The sequence below is a fragment of the Pagrus major genome, chromosome 3 (genome assembly GCF_040436345.1).
Source record: "Pagrus major chromosome 3, Pma_NU_1.0".
Lineage (NCBI taxonomy): Eukaryota > Metazoa > Chordata > Actinopteri > Spariformes > Sparidae > Pagrus > Pagrus major.
The window spans coordinates 9,493,939-9,507,647 of NC_133217.1; the positions used below are offsets into that span (position 1 = coordinate 9,493,939).

Genomic DNA, 13,709 nt, shown 5'->3' on the forward strand with positions numbered 1-13,709 from the left:
CACAAAGGATGGAGCAGGGCTGGGGGTCCTCAAGGAGGCCATAGAGGGGGTCCTCACAAAGGATGGAGCAGGGCTTGGGGTCCTCAAGGAGGCCGTAGACGGGGTCCTCACAGAGGATAGAGCAGGGCAGCGGGGCCTCACAGAGGATGAAGTTGGGCTTGGGGTCTTCACAGGGGACAGAGGAGAAGGAGAAGGGCTGGGAGTCCTTCTAGCCACTAAATTCGGCTTTACTGAGGCTGACTGGGCTCCACCAAATCGTGATTTAGTGAACTGGAAAGAGAAACAATAATGATGAGTTAATTTTATGATGCAACGCATACAAACAATTCATACAAGACATTAATTACCGCAACAATATTCACCATAGCTAAACTTGGAGGGGGGCGCAGGAAAGACTGCTGGGCTGCATTATCAGTTGCATCAAGGGCTGAGACTGAGACCACAGGCTGGACATCAGCAGGAGACTGAGTGGCAGGCTGCTAAAACAACAGCATTAAGACATGTGCTGTAACAGCAACAGCATAACAGCAATGTAAACAGACATGCAAGATGTAATTTTTCTAAAGCTCACCTTAACAGTGTGAAATCCACAACTAGAGGCCATGAACCCTCTAAAGAGGGTTGTCTGACCACGGGCCTGCATGGGGCATTTCTCAATCTGAAACAATTAGAATTGTATTCAGCCTGGAGTGAGACACTCAGTGTACAGTCCATGGTCAGATTAATACAATCTGCACCATCAGAATGACTATTTCTCATCTAGTGATATGCATGGTCATGAGTAATAGGTGGATATTTTGCTGTACTTTACCTTCTGTTAGAGATCATGCCATTTGCGCTGCCTCGGGGCTGGTCTGTTGCCTGCTCCAGCAGGCCAAACCCCAGAGCTGGCGAATGTCCTCAGTCTCACCATCCACTCCCCCTCTCCCATTGCCTTGTGGCTCTTTGGTTTAGTGCTCATCTGAAGACAACATGGAAATAATAACAGTGGTTACAACTATGAATCACAGCATAAACATAGTGTGCTGAACAAGTGTGCAAGTCCTGTGAAATTCCAATCTCTTTGCAATTACCATATTTACAGGCTATATTTTTTGATTAATGCTACACAGCATTTTATCTTTATATTACAAAGATGTGCTCACTTATCCTGTGCAATTATCCAACCACAGCCATATCTATCAGTGAGAGGTGCATATCATGTATACATTTATTTATTTTGATTTTATTTATCAATTAATCAATCAATCTTTTCCTCTACTTTTGACTCTTGAGCTGCTATTACAAGTTACTGGTGTAGGATCAATAGAGGTCATGTTATTTTGTCGTTTTTGCATTCAGATACTGTAATGACATGACTATACTGTATCTGCAGACATCAACAGCTTTCATACATAAGCTTCAGGTTGGCTGAGAAGGTCCGTTACTTCTTGGAAGTAGTTTAAATTAAAGTCATAAACTAAGCAGCTAGACGACCGGTTAACATGTACAGTAGGCTAAATCAGGTGACTGTACAAGTGTACTAAGCAAAACAAATGAACACTGAACGTGAACAGGCAAACACGTATTAACCTTTCCTGTTCGGCTCCCAGACCGTAGTGGGAGAGCGCAGGGGAGTACTCCTGGGCTGAGGCCAGTTAGCTTCAGGGCTAACACCCTTCACTTCACTTTGCTGCCAGACAGCAGTTGGTAAAACAATAGGAGAGACATTACGTGGTCTGGAGAAGCTTGTGCGTTTATTTGGCCACATACTGAACTGCACATGCACGGCTAACCTCTTTCTCTGCTCTGCTAATGACTGCTCCAACTTCACTTGCCGCTCGCTTCACTACACACACACAGACTCTACGCACACACGCACTGCTCCTCTTCATCATGTAATATTACAGTGTTACTGAAGCACATACACACAGGCGTAACGCTACCGCTACCAAGAGCAGTAATAATAGGTTAACTTACAGTTACAGTAGCTGTGAGACTGACTTTAGCTAACGTTAACGTTAGTTATCTGGCTAGCTACGATGACTGGAGTTGCTGAAACACGTCATGACTCGCCAACGAAATCATAAAATTAGCCGGTGTGACGAATGGAAATATAAAATGTATGACCATTCGATCAGAAAATAAAAACATTGAATGTACTTACTGTGAATCAGAAGTAGGCTTGCGCTTGCGCTTGCACTTGGTTCGCTTCGCGACGGAGACCGGGTCAATGTCATTCAACCGCAACATGACCAGAATGAAGCACCGTGGAGCTCAATGAGGCGGAGCTGAGCGCAATGCGCTGACTGGACGGCAAAGATGCAAACATTGCTATTTGAATTTCTTTCCAGGGTCTGTATTATAGACTGTATATAAAAAGGGTCTGTACTCAAATGTGAAATACTGTAAATGAACTAGACTAAAAATCTGTTGCAATGTAATACTGATGAAATACACATTTGTCATGATTAAGGAGAAGATATGTTCTACCAAACAATATTGAACAAAAAATCCCTGCTCAGATTGACTATAATGTACTGTAACAATGTGTTTTTTCCATAGGCTAAATAAACTTATATCTTTCTGACAATCAAGTATTTGTGCATTAATACATAACTGGGAATGAAATGAAAACAAATGTACTAGCACATACATGTAATATGTAGAAAGTGTATTGCTAAGTAATTACTCCTTTCATAAGAACACTAAATTACCACTGTTAGAACAATTTAATATACATTTTATGAAGAAATACAGCTTAAAACAAACTCAACTTCATTTGCACTTTTTTAAGTGTACCTAAATTCACTTCCAATTAAGTGAAACTAAAGTGCACTTTAATAAAGTATACTAACAGTATATTACAAATGCCTCAAATAAGCATACTTATCTTATGAATACTATTCGACTAATGTAAGTACTTTGAAATCAGTATGCTTTTTTAAAAGTAAACTTTTGAACAATTTAAAATAGACTTACAATAAAGTGCACTTTTAAATAGGTGTACCTGTCACACCGCGGTGAGGTTTGTCTTGTCTTGGGGTTTTGTCTCGTAACTTCCTGTTTTATTTTGAAACCTAACTCTCCTCTCGTTTCAGGTCACTTGCCCTTCCTCATGTGTCTGATTGTCTCACCTGATCCCTGATTGTTTCCACCTGCTCCCCATCTCCCTCATGTGCTTATAGTCTGCGTTCCCCCTTTGTCTTGTGCCAGAGTGTTTGTGTTCGTCCCGCACCCCAGCCCTCGTCCACAGCCTAGATCCAAGCCACGAATTAAGAGTTTGTATTACTTGACTTTTGCCTCTTAAATGAGTGATTTTTTGTTTGATAATTATTTTTCTGAATAGTCCAAGATAATTTCATAGCCTGTTGTTTGCCTCCGGTGGAGTGCCTCTTTTGTTTCCTTCGTTTTTATAGATAGTCGCTAGAGTAGTTTGTGTTTATAGCCTTTTTTCTTTTCCTCCGATTGGAGTGATTTTTTGTTACAAGTTTTTATAGCCGTTTGTGCCAGAGTAGTTTAGTTCTTTGTACTTTTTCTGCGCCTCGTTTAGAGTGATTTTTGGTTTCATTAGTCCTTTTCTTTCGGGTCGTTTTTGCCTCGAGTTATTGTAGTCTTGTTTCCCGTTTTCATAGCCTATAGATAATATCGTTTCATAGCCTGTTTGTTTGTCACCTGGTTTAAGAGCTTAAGTGGAGAAATCAAATCTCTAATAAAAACCTGCTTGTATTGCTCTAATTCTGCTCCTGAGTCCTCCTTCCTTGTCCAGGCCTGACAGTACCTAAATTCACTTCCAATTAATTGAAATTAAAGTGCACTTTAATAAAGTATACTAACTGTATATTACAAAAGACTTGAAATCAGTATGCTTTTACTATGAATACTAATATACTAATATAAGTACTTTGAAATAAAATATACTTAGTAAAAGTATACTTTAGAACAATTTAAAACAGACTTACAGTAAAGTACATTTTTAATAAGTGTGCCTAAGTTCACTTCCAATGAAGTTAAATTTAAGGGCACTTTAATAAAGTATACTAACTATATATTACAAATAAGTATACTTTCAATAAAAATACTAATCTACTACTATAAGTGCTTTGAAATAAAGTATACTTTGTAAAAGTATATTTTAGAACAATTTAAAATAGACTTACAGCGAAGTACACTTTTAATAAGTGTACCTAAGTTCACTTGCAAAGAAGTGCAAACTAAGTGCACTTTAATGAAGTATATTAACCATATATTACAAATGACTCAAAAATAAGTACACTTTTAATAAGAATACTAATCTACTACTATAAGTGCTTTGAAATAAAGTATACTTTGTAAAAGTATATTTTAGAACAATTTAAAATAGACTTACAGTGAAGTACACTTTTAATAAGTGTACCTAAGTTCACTTCCAAAGAAGTGCAAATTAAGTGCACTTGAATAAAGTATATTAACCGTATATTACAAATGACTCAAAAATAAGTACACTTTTAATAAGAATACTAATCTACTACTATAAGTGCTTTGAAATAAAGTATACTTTGTAAAAGTATATTTTAGAACAATTTAAAATAGACTTACAGTGAAGTACACTTTTAATAAGTGTACCTAAGTTCACTTCAAAAGAAGTGCAAATTAAGTGAACTTGAATATAATATATTAACTGTATATTACAAATGACTCAAAAATAAGTACACTTTTAATAAGAATACTAATCTACTACTATAAGTGCTTTGAAATAAAGTATACTTTGTAAAAGTATACTTTAGAACAATTTACAATAGACTTACAATAAAGTACACTTCTAATAAGTAAAATAAAGTACAACTTTAATTATTGCATAATTAGTATGTTTAGTTTTAGTATATTGAAGATGAACTTAATCACATATATTTTAAAGTACACTTTCTAAAAGTATATATTAAATATACTACAAATTAAGCACAAAAAGTAAAAGTATATTTGTAATAACCTTCGTATGCTACAAATATATTTTTAATATAATTAAGTGTAATACTTTTTCACCTGGGCACCACATGTAAAACCATTCCCTCTTTAGTGATTCACAATCACTTGTGTTTCCTAAATGGACAGATTGACATCCCTGAAGTTGAACTGACTTGGTATTATACTGTGACCATAAAGTGATCCCTTCATTTTTTTTGAGCAGTGTATATATGTCACGTCTCCCGTCCCCTATACATATACACTGCCCGGCCCCAAAAAAAGTCACACACCTGAATATTTCGTTGGACCACCTTTAGCTTTGATTACAGCACACATTCGCTGTGGCATCGTTTTGATAAGCTTATGCAATGTCACAACATTTATTACCGTCCAGAGTTGCATTAATTTTTCACCAAGATCTTGTATTGACGATGGGAGAGTCGGATCACTGTCCAAGTCTTCTCCAGCACATCCCAAAGACTTTCAATGGGGTTAAGGTCTGGATTCTGCGGTGGCCAATCCATGTGTGAAAATGATGTCCCATGCTCCCTGAGCCTCTCTTTCTCAGTTTGAGTCCGATGAATCGTTGCATTGTCATCTTGGAATATGTCCGTGCCATCAGGGAAGAAAAGATCCATGGATGGAAAAACCTGGCTATTCAGTATATTCAGGTAGTCAGCTGACCTAATTTTTTGGGCACATAATGTTGCTGAACCCAGACCTGACCAACTGAATCAACCCCAGATCATAACACTGCCCCCACAGGCTTGTACATTAGGCAATAGGCATGATGGGTGCATCACTTCTTCCGTCGCTCTTCTTACCCTGATGGGCCCATCACTCAGGAACAGGGTAAATCTGGACTCATCAGAACCTCATGACCTTTTTTCATCGCTCCAGAGTCCAATCATTATGCTCCCTAGCAAACTGTAGCCTTTTCTTCAGATTAGCCTTACTGATAAGTGGTTTTCTTAGGGCTACACAGCTATTTTGTCCCAATCCCTTGAGTTCTCTTCACATTGTGCATGTGAAAACGCTCTTACTTTCACTATTAAACATAGTTGTCAGTTCTACTGTTGATTTTTTTACGATTTGATTTCACCAAAATTTAAGTGACATCCAATCACAATAATTCAAGATTTTTTCTGACCACATTTCTTCCTTGAAGATGATGACTCACCATGTAGGAACACATGTCCATCGCCTCTGCATTCCATTGAGGTTCTGTTCTTGCATTAATTACTCCTCTCATCTGCAAGCTGACTGTTTTCAGGAAAGAGACGCCATGAAGTCTCTCACCTCTTCACCTTACTTGTTTTGCTTTCAATGAAACCGTCAGATGGACGCTTCACAGGAGAACCCCTCTCCTTTATTTACAGCTTTGAATAACCATTTGTCCTCTTCCCCCACTCAAGATATTGACACTCCTTTCTCTCAGGTCGGTCGAGTTCACCATCAAATGAATCCACTCTCCAGAGTAAAAGTACTCTGGGCCTCTTCTCTGTTTTTCTAGCCCTCCTGCCCAAATGGTTTACGACTATGCTTCTCTTATCACACATTCCAACCTATAATGGTTTCTGCACTCATCCAGATTTCAAGCAAGTTCTAAAATACAATTAAACCAGGAACTCATCCTCTTAATTCTAACAAATTACGAGTCAGTAAAAGAAGTTCATAAAACTGATCTTTTTCCTGTTTCTCTGTGATGAAATTTGTCTGAAATCAAGTTTTATGTTTAAATGTGTCTTGTGTTTGGTGGAACCACAGCGCCTCCTGACGGTGAGTCCTGGTACAGTTGGACGAGCTGTTTAGGAAATATTCTGTTTAATATGTTTATTGTTATCACCAGTAAATGTCTCTGATATGTTTTTGTTTTAACAAGTATTAAGCTAGAACTAGGAGAAATATGTATAAGTGATCAATTCTACCAGTTCTACCTACTGTATATTCAAGTGTGTTTTCTTTTACGTTTTAATCAAGTTTTAGTTCCTTTTGAATGTTAAGTGATTTTAATCATGTCATAATCCTTTTCATGATAGACAAAGTACATCTATTGAGCCATGGTGAGATTCTGTGAAAGGTGAAGAACGGTTTTGAAACATTTAAAACTAAGTTTAGTTTTAGTGAGTTCCTGTGAATTTTCACACTTACCACTTGGAGACAAAAAGCCGGCAGTCCTCCCCCCAGGCACGCCCGCCATTTGGAGACAACAAAACTAAGAGACATCACTTCTCCCCAGGTTTTTTTAGTTTTTCACTCTTACTCTTGTTAGGCTTAGTCACTCTTACTCCTGAAACTTACTTTTGAAACTCTCGTCTTTAATTTTTCCGCTCTTTACTTTTACTTTGAAACACGCTTCAAGACAGCGATCTCAGCAGAAGTGCTCACGCGTTGATTTTTCTCACTTTTATATTTTTCGCCGTATTGATTAGCTTCTTTTATTAAGTTTGTACCAGAACGAAGTTCTGTTTTAATTTGTTTTATACAGTTAAGTATCGTAACCTGATTTAGAGGAAGTGAACTTAATTTAGATTATCTTGCATTAACTAACAACGGAAGATCCGCCTGATCAACGTATCATCCTCAGTTATTTTATTCAAGAAGTTAGATTTAGTTTACAAAGTCAGAGCCTGAGAACCACTCGAAGCAACGAAGAAGAACATCTTTATTAAAATCATAATCACAACACTACAGCAACTTGCTGTGTCCGAAACCGTGCAAGCGGTTTCCAACGAAAGACAGACTCTTTGACAAGCCCCCAGTGCTCGCTAGCGGTACCATCCCACTGGGCATTGAGCCAAGATCTTCACCGGATCGTTACTGGACCAGCTGCGCTCTTCCTAGACATCGGACCGAGGTGTCCAACCGGGACTGCCAGCTAGAGTCACAAATCACCTGAGGGAACCCGCCTCCGTGGACTCAACCACTCTGCTAAGAAAGTAGGCTCTCCCTCACTCATAACAGCTGGATTCACACATGATACATGAGATGGTGTCTATGGCTCTGATTCTGATCTTTCAGTTTAAGAGAAATTCGGTTAGGATTTTGGTAGTATTAAAATTACTCCCGTAATATTTAAATGCTTCACCCTAACTCGTGATCTCACCATCAGCCCATATTCCACTAATAACCCATTACTTAGTTATTCCACATTTCCTGTTACCTGTTGTTATTCATTTAAATTGCCATTTCATTTATTTAATCTGAATTATTTAGTCAACATATTTAACCGTATGTCGTTGTCTGTGCAGGTTTGTTTTTAATGTGGAGAACAGATGGATCTGTGTAGAATTCACTAATTCATTTATGAGATTGAATAAATTTACCTGAAATTGATTAGAATTGTTACAAGTTAACCTTGTCCAGTCGAATTTGATTAATTACCTCCGGATTATTCAAATAGACAAAACAACGGAGGTGGTGCCCCATTAACGAGTGTTTTATTAATCGCCAGTGATTAATAAATGACATTTATTATTAGTGTATCTCCTACAACCACTATCCTTCCAGGTTTTAATAATGCGCTGGTCAGTTCTTAACCCAATTTTAGTAGTTTCAGCATCTCCTTAGTTGTTTTCTTTTCTTCATGCAGGCCAATAATTTGACCTTCCTGAAACAGAGTAACATGTTTTCCACGACCACAGGATATGTCTTCCCGCATTGAGAAGATGAGAAATGAGAAGCTACTCACTGCGTCAGTTAGGGTTAAATAACTTGTTGCCAGCAGAAACATGCAATGTTTGGAATGCACCCAAGGCGGCATCCGTCATTTGATTGGTCCACACTCTAGCTGTCTCCCTATTGGCTGGTGAAACACAATACTTTAAGCGCAGGGAGGGACAGCCTTGAGTCTGAGTAGACACCTCAACCTGAGAGGAGGTGCTTGTTCTGAGTGCGTGCACATTAGATTGAGTGTGCAGACTTTAGATCTGAGCGAGCACAGGACATATTTGAATGTGAGCAAAATTTTTGTGTGCAAGAAGAAGAAATGTGAGCACAAGCATGTGATTTTTGAGTTCAAGCACACATTTTGAAAGAAAGCAGCAGACATCTCAGTGCGAGCACAAAATGTGAGCATGAGGAGAATAAATCTGAGCACGAGAAGGAGCTGTGTCACTGAAAAGGAATGAAATCATGCTCTCAAACTCAAAATCTACGCTCTTGAATAAAGATAGGATAATTCTTCCATACTCTATTTCTGTGGTCACTGAGTGTATATCTATAAAATTTAAGGAAGTTTAAATGGTTCAGTTTAAAACATTTTAAAAAATGAAAAAACATTATCCACAGTAGTGCTGTGCAATATGGACAAAATTTTATATCTTGATATAGCTAATTTTATATCCCGGTAACGATATATATCCCGAAATTTTATTTTTTCTTAGAATTATATATATATATATATATATATATTCAAATCAATCACATCTCAGCACTATTTTTGATAACCATGTGAATGAAAGGCAAATGAATGGCATTTTCTCCTTTTATTTGTAACTTTTTCAGGACTAACAGATAGGACTTCACAAATACCATTCATTGTGCACTCACTAGTGCAGTCATTTTCAAGTAATGCAATAAAGTGCAAAGAAATAAAATAAATACAATAACAATAACATAAAGTGCTTCAAGTAACATTCAAGTATTCCTACTTTTTAACAAGTAAAATTACTAATAAATGAATTGTTTCAGAGGTTGAGATTTAGGAACACAAGTTTGTCAGCTTGTTCTGACATGAAATGAAACCTCTTAAATAACTTGACATCAAACTCTTTAAAATAACTTGTTGCTTTTTTCACGGTTTTGTTTCACGTGTTTCACAGGTTGAGCGATAGGAAGACAAGATGGGGAACTAGTGGCAGGGATACAGAGGTATTTTTTGGCAAGCTTTGCAACTAATGGGAAGTTGACCTCTTGCTGCCTCCACCATACATTCTCTGCATCCAGGTCAGCTGTCTGCAGGTACATGTTGAGCTCCAGTTCAATGGATGCTCTGCTTGGCTTTGAGGTGCCTTGGCCTGTGGGTGCTGCTGGTTTCTTGAAGTAGCTGGACAAACTTCTTTGCCTTCTTGGGTGCAGGAAGCTCTGATTCATCTGCAGCAGCTGCAGGGACAGCTGATGGTAGTGGAATGGAGACTGCTGGTGCTGCTGGTTAATCTCCAGCCACCAGGTGCTCCATTTCTGCAGCAGCTCTCGTCTTCATGAAGTTGAGTCTCTCTTCCTTTATGTAGGTGGTTTTGAACCGTGGGTCGAGGAGTGTAGCCATGTCAAGCAGCTTTTCAGTGGTGTCGTCGTCATATTTGTCATTGAGGTAGTTAAGAATGCCCTCTTTGATGGTTCTAGTGAGCGGGGACTCGTCATCCTGAGACTTGAGGATGTCATGCTTCAAGGAGGTGCAGTACAGGTTTAACATATGACACACTAACATACTTCTCCCCAAATTCCATGAGAGGGCTCAATGCCTTGTCCATGGACTCCAGAATTTCAATGTCTTGCCAGGTCGGGATCAGATGCCTCACCTTCTTGTCTGCACGGAGGACCTGGCAAATTAATTCAAATGTTATTTATATAGTGCATTTCACACACAGAGACAAAACAAGTGCTTCACAGAAAACAAAAAGCTATATGGCAGAGCCCATTTTATGCATGCCCAGCATGATATAAAAATACCTATGTGAGAGCTTTCTCCTGCTCGATGAACCTGCTGATCATCTGTTGCCGTGAGCCCCATCTGGTGGGGGTCTCACTCTTGAGCTGGTGAGTGGCCAAGCCCAGGCCAACTTGAGCCTTCACCAGGTCACGTCTTCTCTTGAATGAATTGGAGATGGCACCCGTCACCTGCTTGCAGACCCCAACTGCACGTTGCACACCTGCTTGGGTTTGAGGAGGAGGCGTTTTCAGGCTGTTCTCTGTTACAGAGATACAGAGGAAAGTGCAAACTTTGTATAAGTGTATATTGTTTACATCAAATCATGTTTGGACAGCAGCAGATAATTACAATGTAGGCATTTGATATTTAAATGTATAGATCAATCTATAAATGTATATTTAATAAAAATATATTAAAACGTGTTTCAACAATCAACACTATAGCAGATAATTACACGGGCATTTCAAACTTCAATGCGTATATTACCAATGTATAATATTCATTGTTAATGTTGTGCTCCACTCACCTATGGCTAGCTGCAGACGGTGCCCAAAGCACTGTAGCCTGTTCCACTCGTTCAGTTGCAATGCACTGATGTTATTAGTTGCATTATCTGTGGTCACGCAGATTAGCATATCTTCCCGCAGCTCCCAGGACTGAAGTGCTTCTCTTAGGGCTGTGGCTATCATCACTCCCGTGTGGTCTTGAGGGAAGTAGCACGTCTGTAGGCATCGGCTACTTAGTATCCAGTCTTTGTTGATAAAATGAACTGTTAGGCTCATATATGGCTGTGTGACTCTGCTCGTCCACAGATCAGTCATCAATGCATAATACTCCACATGTTGAAGTTCCTCTTTCACCTTTGCACGGCATTCTTCATACATGCGGGGCAGCTGGACACAACTGAAGTGTTTTCGATCTGGCATGTTGTATCTGGGGTCGAGAGTTTTGACCAGTGCTCTGAATCCCTTCTTTTCGACAGTATATACTGGGGCCATATCTTGACATATGAATTTAGAGATGGCATCTGTAATTTCGTGGTGTCTGCGGTAGGGATGTCCCGATCCTGATTGCGGGATCGGGATCAGGGGCCGATATGGGCATTTTTTCACTGATCGGGATCGGCAATTTTGAACGTGGACCCAAGCCCGATTATTTTTACGTCAGCTGTCATCAACGGAGCACAATTTGTGGCAGAATGCAGTCGTGCTCGTAACGTTAGTCTGGAGAACCTGTGGATAAAATGTCTGCAGTGTGGAAATATTTCAAATTAGAAAGCGAAAGCGAAAGCAGTCCAACGGCAACATGTAACATCTGCAATACGACCGTTTCGCGAGCTGGTAACAAAAGAGCTGCATTTAATACTACAAATTTGATACGGCACATAAACAAAAACATGAGTTCACTCAAGCAATACAGGCAAAGGCACCGAAGCAACAAACACTCATGGATACTTTCAAAAGGAAAGAGAAATATCCTCGAGTCAGCGACATGGCCACAGATATTACAGAGAAGGTCATTGAATTCATCGCTCTGGATAACCAGCCCACCTCTGTGGTAGAGGATCAGGGTTTAGTTACTGACTTTGTTTACTTGGTTGTTTTTGTAAAAAAAAAAACAAAAAAAAAAAACTAATGAAAAACCAATGTTGCAATAGGATATGCAGAATAAGAAAGAGCCATATGAAAGTATTTACTCTGTTTCAACAAAATAAAAAAAAGCTATTAAGAACAGCTTGGTGGCATGTTTTGCAGATTACTGTTCTCTGGTCGGTGTCTGACTTTTTAAACCCAAACCAAAGCCAAACAATGGAATTACGGTTCCCCCTTTTCGGCACCAAATCTTCTTGGGGTTCTGCCTCTGTATCCGCGTCTGTAACGTTATTTTCTTCCATTGCGCTCTCCTCCGTCTCCGCCATGCTGCCTCTGTTTACTACTCCCGAGCGACCAGTGCCGTAAACGAGTCCTTGCGGGTGACGTAAAAATGCTACCACAAAGCAGTAGCGTTGCTGCAGTTACATTCGCCTTCATACAATGAACTTGTTTTGAACTCAAAATTTTGATATCCAACGGTCATTCCGACGTTGAGTTGTGCTTTACACGGCGTATTAAATCACAACCGTAGTGTACGTTAATGTTAGTGTAGCAACAGTGCTAAACAAGTAGCCTACACGTTAAAATTACGATATAAACAACAGAGGGTTTTATTCTACGGTAGACATTTTTTATATCGCACTACAATATATATCGTAGTATCGCACAGCTCTAATCCACAGAATGGGAAGAAATACAAGGTTTTACGGTATGTCAATTGTGTCTATGTATTGTGTTGCTAGGGTGTCTACTGAAGTTAGCATGCTAACCAGCTAGCCCCGATCCGTCCTGTCCTGTAAATCCAATTTGTACCTCAAAAGGTGATACTCCAATAGTAGTACAATCCCCCAAATTTCAGCTGAGAGATATATGCAAGTCGCATATTAGCTACATTTTACAAGCTCTCTTATCTGTTTTGGTCTAATGAATAAACAAAAAATGAAAAAAATCAGATGTCAAGAAAGTATTTTTACACCCATTTTCCTACAATACAACCGTACACCGTCTGAATTCAAGATTCTCTCTTTTACAGAAGTAATATGAAACACTCTTCATTCAAACTCAAAAGAAACACGGTAAAGCTCACCAAAACCATTTTGGTCTGACTTTACACTGTGCCAACAATCACCTCTGGTTTGGTCTGATAAATCCTTAATTCACCAAGTTAGATATAAGAATATTCCAGCTGCTTTTCCACACTGTTGCTGACCAACTTTCCACTCACTACTCTACCACTTCATGTCTCTCCTGTCCCCGCCTGCCATGTTCTCTCATCCCAGGAGATATAGTCCTGGTTGGAGGCGCTGTAAATCACCTCACACAGTCTTCCCTCCTCAAACTTGCATCTGTGAGTCTTGGAAGCTGTGTTCAATCATGATTCGGCCGTGTTCACTGGGAGGCTGCTGTTGCCAGCAGTATAAACACCAACAACTGTTGCTTAGAACCCGTCAGCCAAGAGTGCCGCTCTAGCTGCATGGCTAACTGGGCTAACTAGCTAATGGCAACTAGCAGCAATAGCCAAAGCAAAGAGCGTAGTGAGCACC

The 13,709-nt window shown here is 39.3% G+C and overlaps 1 protein-coding gene and 1 long non-coding RNA gene across 3 annotated transcripts in view; both read right to left on the bottom strand.

Annotated features, from left to right (window-relative positions):
- Nucleotides 1-13,709, bottom strand: part of atat1 (alpha tubulin acetyltransferase 1) — a 59,520-nt gene that overhangs the window by 38,818 nt on the left and 6,993 nt on the right. The window lies entirely within an intron of this gene.
- LOC140993984 (uncharacterized) lies at nucleotides 9,396-12,176 on the bottom strand. The gene is made up of 3 exons (XR_012178697.1): nucleotides 11,100-12,176; nucleotides 10,594-10,832; nucleotides 9,396-10,463 (listed from the first exon to the last, which is right to left on the bottom strand). It is a non-coding gene; the product is annotated as an uncharacterized lncRNA (long non-coding RNA).